Genomic DNA, 13,260 nt, shown 5'->3' with positions numbered 1-13,260 from the left:
CATCCTCTTGGCAAAAATTCATGATTTGTCTTTTCAAGGCATTGGTTCTATGCATGGAAAAATTTTTTTTTAAACATTCAATTTGCATTTCTTGCCAAGTCCCAATGGATCTTGGTCTTAAGGAATTCAACCATGTCTTAACCTTGTTTTTTAAGGAAAATGGAAACAATTTCAATCTTATGACCTCTTCAGTGCATGTTCTATCCATATTTGATTTTTTTTTTTGTAAGTTCGTTTACATCTGATATCTGTGGAATTTACTCATCTTCCATAAAGGAGCCAAATGAAACCAAAGTTTGGGCGAAAGCCTGACGGAGCAATGCTGCGTGGAGGTAGAAGGCCTACGAGTCATGAACTTCTTTTCCCGAAGAAGAAGCAATGACGGTATCTGGGGAATAAGCATCGGCTAACTCTGTGCCAGCAGCCGCAGTAATACAGAGGATGCAAGCGTTATCCGGAATGATTGGGCGTAAAGCGTCTGTAGGTGGGTCAATGCAAAAGAAATGAGTGCATTTCCATACTATTAAGTAAGTGAAATAGATAAAACAAAATCTATATTATGCCGCATCACTTATTCTACTGGATCTTACGGAGCTTGTTCACGCACCACATAATCAAGTCTGATCAGATTCCCTTTTTATGTGGAAAAGGCCCGTGTCAATAATTATGATTTTACGTATGGACAATTCCTCAATATCTTATTCATTCGCAACAAAATATTTTCTTTGTGCGGCGTATAAATTTGGAAAATACTTCTTCAAACTCTTTAATATGCAAGTAAGGGTTTTCAGATTCCATACCATGAAAGTATAGTAATAATATAATCATCCTGGATTTGAAATTAAAAGCATTTGCATTAAGAGGTAAAATGATGCAAGAATGGGTGCCAGTCCTAACAGGCTGAAGATACTCTCTAAGTATCATGTTTTGATTTACCATTTCCCTATCATGATGTTCATTTTCAGCCATAATGCTATCATTGTCAAATGATGATTCAAGAAAAGATGATGCAGAGTTAAAAGATGTCAATGATTCTGTTCTAAACAGTTGAGATATATGGTCTCTAGTCCAACCAATCATACAAAAAAAGCAAAAAATCAAAGACAATGAAAAATAAACAGAGAAAAAGAAAAAATATCATATGTCACCCAGGTTGTGAAGAGGTTCACAACTCCACAAATGTCCTCTTAGCAGTAGAGGAATGCTCTGATAAGCACCAGTTGTCCCCGACAATGGTGCCAAAAACTTGACTCGGTCTCGAATGTGCTTCCAAGTGTAAAAGTGTCAAATTGTATCAAGGATAAGTCTAGGATTGTATTCCACAAGGGCAAAGGGTTATCAAAATATTTGTAACATTTTTGTTGTAAAAGATGTATCGACTATGAGAGCTGAAAATAAATGTGAATCTATATTTCTAAAATTACCATGGACCAAGAGATTTAAAGAAAATGTGTAGAAGTTGAATTAAACTTGTAAGAAACAATAAAACAAACACTTGTGATGCAATTTTTGCCCATTTCTAATTTGAAGTTGGATTTACCTCTAATTTCATATTTTCTCATTCCAAGAGATTAGGATCGGTTAATTAAACAATAAGCACACTTTTCAGTATAATTAAGGTGCTTGACATATTTTATGACAAGTGTAAAAGTGAAAAAAAGCCATCAAAATCTTGTTACAAGTTCAAGCATCAATCGTGCCTTTATGTCTACGACTGATCAAGTTCAAGAACATTGAACTTTAATCATTTGCATAGGCAAAATAAAATACAATCTATCAAGTTAATCATTTAAAATTCCATAACTTTGAAGAAAATCCAACTCAAGACAATCATGAGTTCCTCATTGAATCCTAAGCTAAAAATCTAGCCTATCATTTTTAAATGGATAATCTCTCTAAGCATTTGTGAGTCTATTGAAAATTGAAGTAAAATAAACAAGAGACAAGTAAACAAAATAAATAGAACCAAGAAGCTATTGCTGCGCAGAAAAACTTAGCCTAAATACATCCAAATGCCGAATGGAATAAATCTAGAAGGGCTGGAATGAAAACGTAAAACTCCAGAGAAAATAAAACAAGCCACCGCCCCTTGCTCTGCAACAGCACAGAAAAATGCCGAAAAAAATGTTCTATAAACCCACGAAAAGAATGAACGACTAAAACTGGGAAAAGCAAAAAATAAAAAATAAAACCAAGTGAGCCCGTAAGGTCTGAACCAAAAAGCACTCAGAACTCGCACCGTCTAAAACCAAAACTAAAAACAAGTAATGAAAACCAACCGCCCCTCAGGTATGGACAAAACTAAAAAGAGAAAAAAAAAAAAAAAAAACTCCAAACCAAAGGGAGCTCCCCTAGTCTGCCAACCGAAAAACAAATAAAGCTGCCAAAAATCCCACGCCGTTTGGTACCCAGGTAAAAACAAAATAAAATGCAGAATAAAATCTCATGCCACCCGAAACTGCCCCTGCATCTTGCTTTCCATGCGTGAGTTTCATCCATTAGTGCCCCCGTGTCTTTTCTCTTGCAGGTTTAGTTTATATCCTTTCCAAAATTACTCCGTAACCTATAAGTGAAATATTTGTATTAGCATCAAGAAGTATAAAATTGAGATATTAAATCTAATGTGGCTTATCAACTGTAATATACATCTCCTTATGTGCATAAACATAAAAAGTTTATCAACGAGTCAAGTACTAAAAACCACTGCATAATTAAGTGCTTCATTCACTTTTGGTTGAACAATTTATTTAATTTAGCATCCAAATCATGTAGGTTTTTACACTTTATCATTATAGTTACTCAGTTTCTACTATAATCCTTCCACCACATGACCAAATCAGGAGTTATCCTTGTCATCCATCATAACAACATCAATTACTCCATTGCATTCCCTTCAAACATAACATCTTTTATCCCAATTCTTCACACAGAACCATTGCTTCCCAAAGTGTAGTACATTCTGTAATGAAAGCATAGCTGCTATATTTCCTTTTGGCACGCTTTATAACAATAACCTCTCCATTGCAATCCCTTATAACAACCCCAATACCCATACTTTGATAGGACATGTTGAGAGGTGCATCAAAATTGGCCTTAAGTTCCAACCCCTTGCCTCCCTCCTTTTCTACACAAACATTTTCCTCTTCTACCTCACCTCCTATCTTACCTTGAGCCAACTTAAACTCTTCATACCCCACCAATGATATCTATAACTTTAATAGGGCCTAGGAATTTCTTATCAAATACTACTTTATTTCTTCTATGCTAGATATTTCTCATAATCATAGTCATTTTCTCAATATTCTCATTTGTAAGTTTGCTGAACATCATCCCAAAGCTGAAAAAAACTCTTCACCCTTACCCTCCATTTCTCTACAGAACTCTCCACCTCTACTCACACATCAGAAGTTGCTGGGCACCACCAAAGAGCATGCATCACGAATTCCTCTTCTATCAAATAGATAGGACACTTTGCTTCCTTTATCACCCTCATCTGCCATAAGTTCAACTTTGTAGGGATAATGCTGTAAACTAGCTTCCATAGAAAATGTTTTACAACCCCTAAACACCCAGTCTCTATATCTGCTTTCATATTACTTCCTTTATCACCCTCCTCTGCCATAAGTTCAACTTTGTAGGGATAATGTTGTTAACTAGCTTTTATAGAAAATGTTTTACAACCCCTGAACACTCAGTCTCTATATTTGCTTTCATATTACTTCCTCTCTCCCATCCCCAAAGATCTCCCCATCCCTTTGCCTTCTCACCTTCTGTTCGATATGGTAGGCACTACCCACCGAGTACTTACCATTTTTTGTATATTCCTAAATCAATCTGTTAGTTGCTCCCATTAGACTAATAGGTAAAGACAAGATCAAGTCAGCTTGCTCTTCATAAAAAATCTGCCTCACAAGTTCTACCTTCCATCCTTTTACAGACTCATAATCATCTCACACACTCAAGCATATTCATGTAGCACTTTCACTTGAGTTTGTACACACCACGTCACAAGTTTAGGCAACCATTTTTGTCTCCAGATTTTAATATCTTCCCCATTTCTCACTCTTTACATCATTCCTCTCCTTATCACCGCTAATGCTGGCCATACACTTCTCCAAATAAAATAGGGGGATTTACCTAATGAGGCATCAAGCAGTTGGGGGTTTCTGAAATATTTTTCTTTAAAAATTCTAGCAACAAGAGAGTTAGGGTCTTTCAGCATTCTCCACCCTTGCTTAGCTAACATAGCCATATTGAAGTGTTCAAGCTATCTAAAACCCAATCCTCCACTTGCTTTACTTAGCTCCATTCAACTCCACTTCCACCAATGGATCCCATTGTCTTTTTTATATCGAGACCACCAGAATTTTGCAAATAGTTGCTCAATTTCAACACACAATCTTTGAGGCAACTTAAATACACTTATCATGTATGTGGGAATAGCTTGAAGAATAGCCTTAATCAATACTTCCTTCCTAGCTTTAGAGAGAGAACCATTTTTCCAAATTTGGATCCTATTCCATACCCTTTCCTTAAGACCACTCAGAGCATTATACTTTGATCTACCTACAATAGCAAGCAAACCAAGATATTTTTCATATCTAGCACAGACAAAGGACCCAGCCTCCTTAAAGATTCCCCCCCTCACACTCTCTTTAGTATTTGTACTAAAGAAAATGGATCTCTTATAATTGTTAGCTTCTGCCCTGAGGCCTTCTCATAGAATTCATGGATAGAATAAATGCTTCTCCATTCATCATTAGTTGCCCTTATAAAGATCACACAATCATCTATAAAAAGCAAATGTATGACCCTCAACCCTCCCTTCACTGCTGCAACTCCCCTTATACACCTTCCTTTCCAGCTTTCAAGAACAATTGGCTTAAATCCTCAGCACAAATTAGAAACAAATAAGGGAATAGAGGGTCTTCTGCCTGCCTTAACCCCCTAAATGGTATAATTCTTCCCAGGCTTGCCATTCACCACCACTGAATAGCTAACTGTTTGAACACATACCATTAGAAGCCTAGTTAACTTTTCCCCAAACCCCAATCTGAGCAACATGGCTTTCAGAAAACATGTCAATTTTACAGCCATACTACCTGTTTTACCTTTTTGACTCGATTGCATCTAGTGGAGCAACTCAAAGGCTACCACAATGATATCGATAATGAGCCTGTCTGAGATAAAGGTACTTTGATTTTGAGAAATAGCAACATTCAACAAGTTTTTAACTCTATTAGCAATGACCTTTGAGATTAGCTTATACAAGACATTGTATAAGCTAATTGGCCTAAACTCCATCACTATCTTAGGCTCTTTTACTTTTGGAACCAAAGCTATGAGAGTGTGATTTAAATCTTCAACCATAGGCCCCCCATTGAGAAACTCCAGCACAACTTCACAAACATCCCTAACTAAGATGCCCCAATGTTTCAGATAAAAACCAACCCCAAAGCCATCAGGCCCAGGGGATTTCCATGGAGACATCTGTTTCAGAGCCCTCTCAACCTCATCCAGTCTAAAAGTCCCTTCAAGACCCCTCCTCATCTCACAATTGATCTTAGGTTTTATATCAGCAACACACAGTTCAATATCAGTTGCAGAAGGATTATTTGAGGTATACACTTCAAAGAAAGACTCTCCAAAAGCCCCCTCAACTTCTGATGGTTCCCTCAATATACACCCTTGTGAATTGATAACCTCAAAGATCATATTCTTTCTTTTTCTCTAACTTGTACATGCATGAAAAAATTTCGTATTACGATCCCCTTGTTGTAACCAGTGAGCCTTAGCTCTTTGCTTCGACCATATATTCTCATGATCCAACAACTTATCCAACTCCCCACTGACCCTCTTTATCTCAGTAATATGCTCAGGCCCTTCCTCCTTTTTTTAGTTCTTGAAGCTTGCCTTGGAGATTGTTAATATTTGCTCCTCTCTTCAAATCCTTCCCTTTGGACCACAATCTGAGAGCCTGTCTGCAAGCATTAAGACTTCTCTGGATATTAAATAGATTTCTTTTTTCCCTCTCATTTCTCATCCACACCCTGTTCATTATTGCCCCACATTCCCCATTCTTATCCCAACTCATTTCATAATGAAATATTTGCTTTCTCTTCTCATTAGTAGCCCTTCCCTTAAGCAGGTAAGTAGTATAGGGAGATGGTTAGAGCACCAAGCTATCACTGTCTCCACTCCCACCTCATTAAAATTAACCCTTCTCCAGACTTGGTTTGTAGCTGCTCGATCCAACCTCCCCTTAACAAAAGAACCATCTTCATGGCCATTACTATATATATTTAATTCTCCTCTATCCAAGATCACTCAATCCCTCATTTGTTAAAGCATTTCTAAAGTCCTCCATATGTCCCTCCTTTCTTTCCTTCCACCCCCCCCCCCCCCCCCAAAATTTCTTCCCTCGAGACATAATTTCATTGAAGTCACCAATTACACATCGGCCTACCTCCGGTGGAGGCTTAATGGCTTATAATAGCTCCTAGGATATCTTCCTCTTAGTAGATTCTGGATTCCTATAGAAGCCAGACAAGAGCCACTTAGGACTCCCACCTCTGTCTTTCACCCACAAGCTTATATGCCATTAAGAATAGTTTCATAGCTCAACCTTATCCACATCATTCCATAACATCACCAAACCTCCACTCAACCCTCTCGAATCGACCACCAAACATCCCTCAAATCCCAGCTTCTTTTGCACCACCTCTCTTTCTTCGATCTCAATTTTGTCTCCATAATGAAAATAAAATCTGGCATCTTTTCTTTTGCAAGTTTGCAAAAGACTTGAACTGTCCAAGAGTTACCAAGCCCTTGACAGTTCCAACTCAATAAACCCTCATTGATCTTGGCAGGGCTGCCTCGTAGCACCTGCCAATAAAAGTGAATTGTTACCCCTAGATTCCTTCCTCAACTTCTTTGTAATCTCACCCCCATTTCCATTTTCTACCTCTTTTCTCCCAACCCACCTCTTTTTTCTCTCTAAACTCACCTCCCTCCCTTCTGTTTTACCAACCCCCCTTACTCTCGTCTTCCAGGTCTTCCTTGGCTCTACCTTTTTATCTTCCCCAATCCCCTCATTACCCATAATCGGTATCGTTAATAGCTCCTCCCTCTCTACCTTACTGCTTATAGCCTCCCTCACAAACTCATCTACCATCACCCCTCTCCCCTCTTTTTCCATTCCTTTCTCCCTTTCCCTACTTTTCAATTTTTCCTTTAGTCCCTCTTCATCCTCCAACACCTTAACAACCATCTCACTGACCCCCTCATCCTTAGCCTTTGTAGTATTCTTGCTCTCCTCATCCCTATTTATTTCTACCACACCTTCCTCAATCCCTTTTGACACTCTCCAACCCCCAGCAATAGCAGAAGGTTCACTCTCCTCTCCCTTACTAACCCCACCATAACTATCTTTCTTTCCCTCCTCCCCAACTCCCCTAAATCCTTTCTTTTTGGATCCCACCTCAGCTCTAAGCCACAAGTCAAATTGTTCCTGAATACCCGTCCCACTACCTGGCCCCTCTGCTCCATTTTTGCACCCCTTCTCTCCATGGATCAACCATCCACACTGGAAGCACAACCTAGGCAGTTTCTCATATTTTAAACTTACCCACACATTCTGACCATTCACCTTGATCCATTTGCCTTGAACCATAGCCTTCATCAATGGGATTTCCACCCTAACTCTCAAGAACTTTCCCCAACCTATCCCATCTACTGGGACATCCACCTCAATCAGTTTCCCTAATGACTCACCCAAAACTATTCACAATCAAAACTCCACTCATTTGGTTGTGCAAAGGCATCAAACGCCCAGAGTGCAAACAAATGGTAGTCAAACAACCATGGTCTGCCATCCATCACCCATAATTTATCAACCAAAGATCAAAAAGTAATAACAAATTTATTATCACCCACCTCTCTGAACTCAGTTGGCTTACTGATTTGCCAGATTTTTCCATCGTAGCTAAGATAATCTCTCTTCCTATAGACCTCTCCACACAAGTCTTTTCGATGACACTATGTTCTCTTTGCTCCCAAACTTCCTCCTCTATCTCCTCCCAACATCCACTACTATTCTCTCCTCCTCCATAACCTCGGCTTCTCTCACTGAGCTTCCAGTCTCTTCATCCCACCACCAGAATTCTCTTCCATGGCTGCCTCACACACTTGTTCCAGCGCAGTTAGTTATAACTGCTTTTCACCACCTCTAGTTTCTAGAGAGAAAATAAAGCGGAGACTCGGAGTCGCGTAGTTTGGGGAAAGTTTTTACTCATTTTTTAATTGTCTACGTAGATGATATGTTACTTTTTTCTTCGTCAATAAGCAACACTAAAAACACTAAATATTTTAGTTCAAATAATTAAGCAAAATTGATTAGTTATCTTAACACTCTAAGATAAAATTATTCTAGACTGAGATTATATTTCTTAGACATAATATTTACCAAAGAACCGTCACACCCACTAGCATAACTATAAAATTTGCTAATAAATTTTCTGATGAAACTAAAGATAAATAATAATTACATAGATTTATTGGAAGCCTTAATTATGTATCTGATATTTACTAATATTTCATTATCTAAACTTTTATTTAAAAGATTAAAAAATGAATCTGTATCTCTAGAAAGAAAAGCATACAAATATTATAAAAGTAAATATTAAACAACTCCCTTGTTTAGGACCCTTTTTTCCTTATATTTAAAAAATTGTTGAAACTAATACCTTCCACCTTCGTAGTAGAGGAATTTTAAGGCCTGGTTTGGTTATGCGGATTAAACTATCTCATCTCATATCATCTTATACAATTATTACAACTTTTTAAAAATTTCACACAAAATATAATAAACAATTCAACATTTTTAAATTTTAAAATAAAAATTATATTAAAAAATTATATTCTAACAATATTTTATTCAACTTTCAACTTTTACCTCATTTCTTTTGTATGGAATCATTCAATTTCACCAGAATGTTGGAATCATGCTTAGAAGAATTACAACATTATTAAAAAAAGAAATCAGCCATTTTATTGTGCATTTATAAATTTCAAGGTGATTTATTAAATCAAGAGTTTTATGTTGAATTGATATATTGCTAGATGACAGGTTGTATTAAGTATTTTTTATTTTGATATTGAAAATATTAAAAGAGAACCTAATTCTCTTTCTAATTTTCTCTCTTCAGAATATTTATAGGAAAAATCATAGTCCTGAAAACTCCGTGTAAAATCCAAATATTCATACACTATACTACCATCGCTCCCTATCCTTCACCATAGTTTTATGCAACTCCAAGACCTTATACAATGTTAGGATCACTGCCACCAGTATGACCTTCTTATATTCAGTTCTCATTATTATCCTCTACAAATACTTCTTCTAAATTACATACATATTCTATGGTAGTTTCTCCTTCCTCTACCTCTTCTCAAATGTGCGTATCGAGACATATACTAATATATAGAATAATAATTAAAGAGATATAAAGATAAATGATTGTAAAAAGGAAAGGTGCACAGCAATTAAGATAATAAATTGTAAACAAATTTATTATTAAACTTAAACTAAACATAAGATTAAATCTTTAGAGTACTAACAATGGAAGACACGAGGAAGAAGATCATATTACAAAAGAAGATAGGAAGTAGTAAATATTTTCCCCAAGAAATGATGCAAGAGAGAAGATTTCTGAATGCCCTATCTCCATTCACATACCTTCCTTTTACAAGCATTATACTAGTGTATTTGATAATTGCACCTGATAAAAACAATATAAGGTGTATAGTATTATGATAAAGAAAATTCTATATACTACACTATCATCACACTCTCGTCATACTATGTAAGATATGACAAATGTATCACCATTGGATTATTCTTTATTGGATTATTCTTTATTGGATTATTATTTATGATTCAAAGATAATAAATATGCCACATCTTATATAATGGGATGAAAATAGGATGAAAGTATGAAGTATATCATTACTCTTATGGTAATGGTCTGAAAGTTGCTTTCTCTTGATGCGTTGGCGAAAACAGTAAAAGTGATACAGTAACTCGATAATATCTGTGTGGATATTTTGTATTGATGCATTGGAGGAAACAGTAATGATAATTATTTGGAAACAGTAATTACAATTATTTTAGTCTCGATGTCTTATCTGACTTGAATAATTGTACCCTTTCATAATTGAAGATCCTACATTGTTATTTATTTTTTATGTCACAAGATGTGGATTACAATTTGAAAAGTCCAAATCAAATAAGTCTTGAGCATCTAAGAGTAATTTTGTTTGTTGAAGACATTTTGTTTGATGAAGAGGAAAAGTTTGTGAAGGGGAGGCTTGCAAGGCGGGAGAGACTTGTTGAGCTAGAGATAATTGGGTCAGCTGATAATGGCTTGATGACAGACTTTCTTCATCATTACTATAAAAAAATTGGGGATATAGCTTCTATTAATTTCTTTAATTTGAATTTTGGTTGTTATTGAAATTAATGTGGTTTCAAAGCCAAGTTTATTAAGGATATTATATTATATTATCTCTTTTATTGATTCCATATATTATCTTTTCATATTGATTCGTTGCCATCTTATTGTTAACATGGACCCCTTTGCATAGGTTATCCCGGCTATATATGTCTAAAGGAGATTATTTCTAATATAGGAGAACAAATAATTTATATTAAGAATGATAATCTTCAAGAAAAGAAGGAATTGGTAAGTATTTTGAGTTTCATAAACATCATGTGTATTTAAGTATATTTATATAATTTTTCAAAATAATATTATTACTTTTGAAGTTAAAGAGATCAAAATCAAATAAAATTCAGATAAACTTAAAAAAATAAATGATAATATTTTACCAAAGAGTTGTTCACAACTTGGATAATGATTATTTCAATATAATTTTCTATGGAGTATGGTTTTGAGCTAGGTGTGCCATATAACCAACCCCCAAAGAAGAGGGAACAGAATGTTTTGTAGAGGGACCATCCCAACCAAGGGCCCTGAAAGTACAAAAAGGCCCATAGTACAATAAAAAACAAGAAGCCCAGAGTATGGGCCCATCATAGAAGGGTGGTCAAGAGGAATTTGAAAAGAGATATAAATGGCGCCACCTTTAACGGAAGGATAAAAAAAAAAAAGTGATAGGATTATTCAAAATCTTAAGCCTTGATCTATTCCAATAAATCTTGGACGAGATATGTACAGCAAACGAGCCTACATATACAGGTAATCATTGAGATTTCAAGAGAATAACTTCTTAACTGACTTTAGCATTGGAGTGTTTGCAGGAGAAGCCCCCCCTCGAGTTTTATCAACGGAGATCGGCTGAGCAATGAAAGATAGAAGTGAGACACGTCCTCAACATTTGGCACTGTTTGTGGGATCGTACGATTCAGCGTAGTTCTCACATGTCAATTATAACACGCTTGGTAGCAAGCCGAACGATGGACGCTAGACCGTCATCTGTGGAAACACAACTAGTAGTAGCAGAGGAAAAGTTGAAACAAGCTCTGGAGGACATGGGAATCTTACAAAAGGAGAACGACGACTTAAGACGGAAGAACACCAATTCTTATAATGACGATATGTCTGCCCACAGCGAGCAAGGTGAGTAAGAAGCACATTACAGGGTCGAAAAGGATGTTGAACGTGAAGAGAAAGAAAGGATGCATGATAAGTTAAAGAAGTTAGCGGGAAAATATGAAGAGATGGCGAAGAAGATGGGCGGTTCTTCCTCGATGAAAGGCCTACTACACCAAATGGATCTGCCATACAGCGCACGTATTATGGCTGAGCTGCTCTTGCCAAAATTTAAAATTCCCCAGATAGATATGTACGATGGGTCCAAGGACCCGGTAGATCATCTTGAAAAATTTAAAACTCACATCACGCTCCACGGTTTCCAAGGGGAGATTGCATGTCAGGCTTTTCCTCTGACCCTAAAAGGGACCGCTAGAGGATGGTTTGGGACCCTCAGACCGAAGTCGATAGATAGCTTTGAGGAACTGGGAAAGTAGTTCTTAACCCAGTTTATGCCTAGCCAAAGACGCCGATGCCCAGCCGCCTATCTGTTAACGGTTAAGCAAAAGGAAGATGAGAATTTAAAGGCCTACTTGGCCCGTTTTAACAAAGAGCGCTTAACAATGAATGACCAAGATGAGAAGATCACTCTGGCCGCCATTTTAGGAGGGGTATGGCCGCGCAGTCCTTTCATGGCAGAATTGGCCTGGAGGACTCCTTCCACTCTCAGGGAGTTCATGGACAGGGCAGACGATTTTGTCAATGCAGAAGATACTATGCAAACTTTGGTGGACCCTTGTAAAGAAGATACTTAAGTTAAACGGAGAAGTAGGCGGGCTAATAAGAAGGGTAATCCAAGTAGGCCAGAAAGAGCCAGAGAAGGGTAGTCAGATCGAAACCTCAGATTGGTGCACAATAATCTGGGCGTATAGGAAGGGGAGAGAGAAAAGGAAAGTCGCCGCACTGTCAAAACAGGCGGTTAGTATTGCAAGTACCATCAGACGAGCTCACACTGGACTGAGGACTACACGACCATTAGAAAGAAAGTTGCTGAGTTAGCAAGAACTGGCGAATTAGAGCGAATGGTCACGGAGCGGTCAAAGCCTAAAAGGTGTCAGGAGACTAGGTCAGGAGCAAGGCGAAGTTTCAGTCCGGAAAGAAGGCGCCATGTCAATAACCGCCAAGATAGGAGGACAAGGTCGCCCCCAAAAGGCGATCAAAATAGGGTGCCTATAGGGGAAATAAAGACCATAGTGGGAGGTTTTGCTGGGGGTGGTATTTCCAAATTCAGCTGAAAGGCATATGCAAGGAAGGCAAAATATGAAGAAGTGTTCTGGCGGACAGACCACACAAACAACCAAAGCTTAGCAATGAGCGAATGGCGATATCCTTCGAAGAGGCAAACATGGAAGGAATTATATATCCGCATGACGATGCTCTAGTGATAACCCTCGTGATAGCCAATTATACAACTAGGCGGGTACTAGTAGACAATGGGAGCTCGGCTGATATACTGTTATGGGAAGTGTTTGTCAATGAGGATTGATTTGGCAAACTGAGGCTCTCCCCTACGCCATTTAAGGGTTTCTCAGGGGATACTATCCAACCCTTAGGGGCAATCACACTACCAGTAACTACAGGCACGGGGGCACGGACAGCAACCACAATGACCGACTTTTTAGTAGTGAAAGCTCCTTCTTCTTACAAT

At 37.6% G+C, this 13,260-nt stretch overlaps 1 long non-coding RNA gene across 1 annotated transcript; it reads left to right on the top strand.

Annotated features, from left to right (window-relative positions):
* Positions 1–297: 297 nt before the first annotated feature.
* On the top strand, positions 298–12,708 carry LOC122292629. Its single transcript, XR_006236978.1, has 3 exons — positions 298–488; positions 595–597; positions 12,697–12,708. It is a non-coding gene; the product is annotated as an uncharacterized LOC122292629 (long non-coding RNA).
* The last annotated feature ends 552 nt before the right edge of the window (positions 12,709–13,260 follow it).

This window comes from Carya illinoinensis, chromosome 13, assembly GCF_018687715.1.
Source record: "Carya illinoinensis cultivar Pawnee chromosome 13, C.illinoinensisPawnee_v1, whole genome shotgun sequence".
Classification (NCBI taxonomy): domain Eukaryota; kingdom Viridiplantae; phylum Streptophyta; class Magnoliopsida; order Fagales; family Juglandaceae; genus Carya; species Carya illinoinensis.
This window is presented reverse-complemented; position numbering and strand designations above follow the sequence as displayed.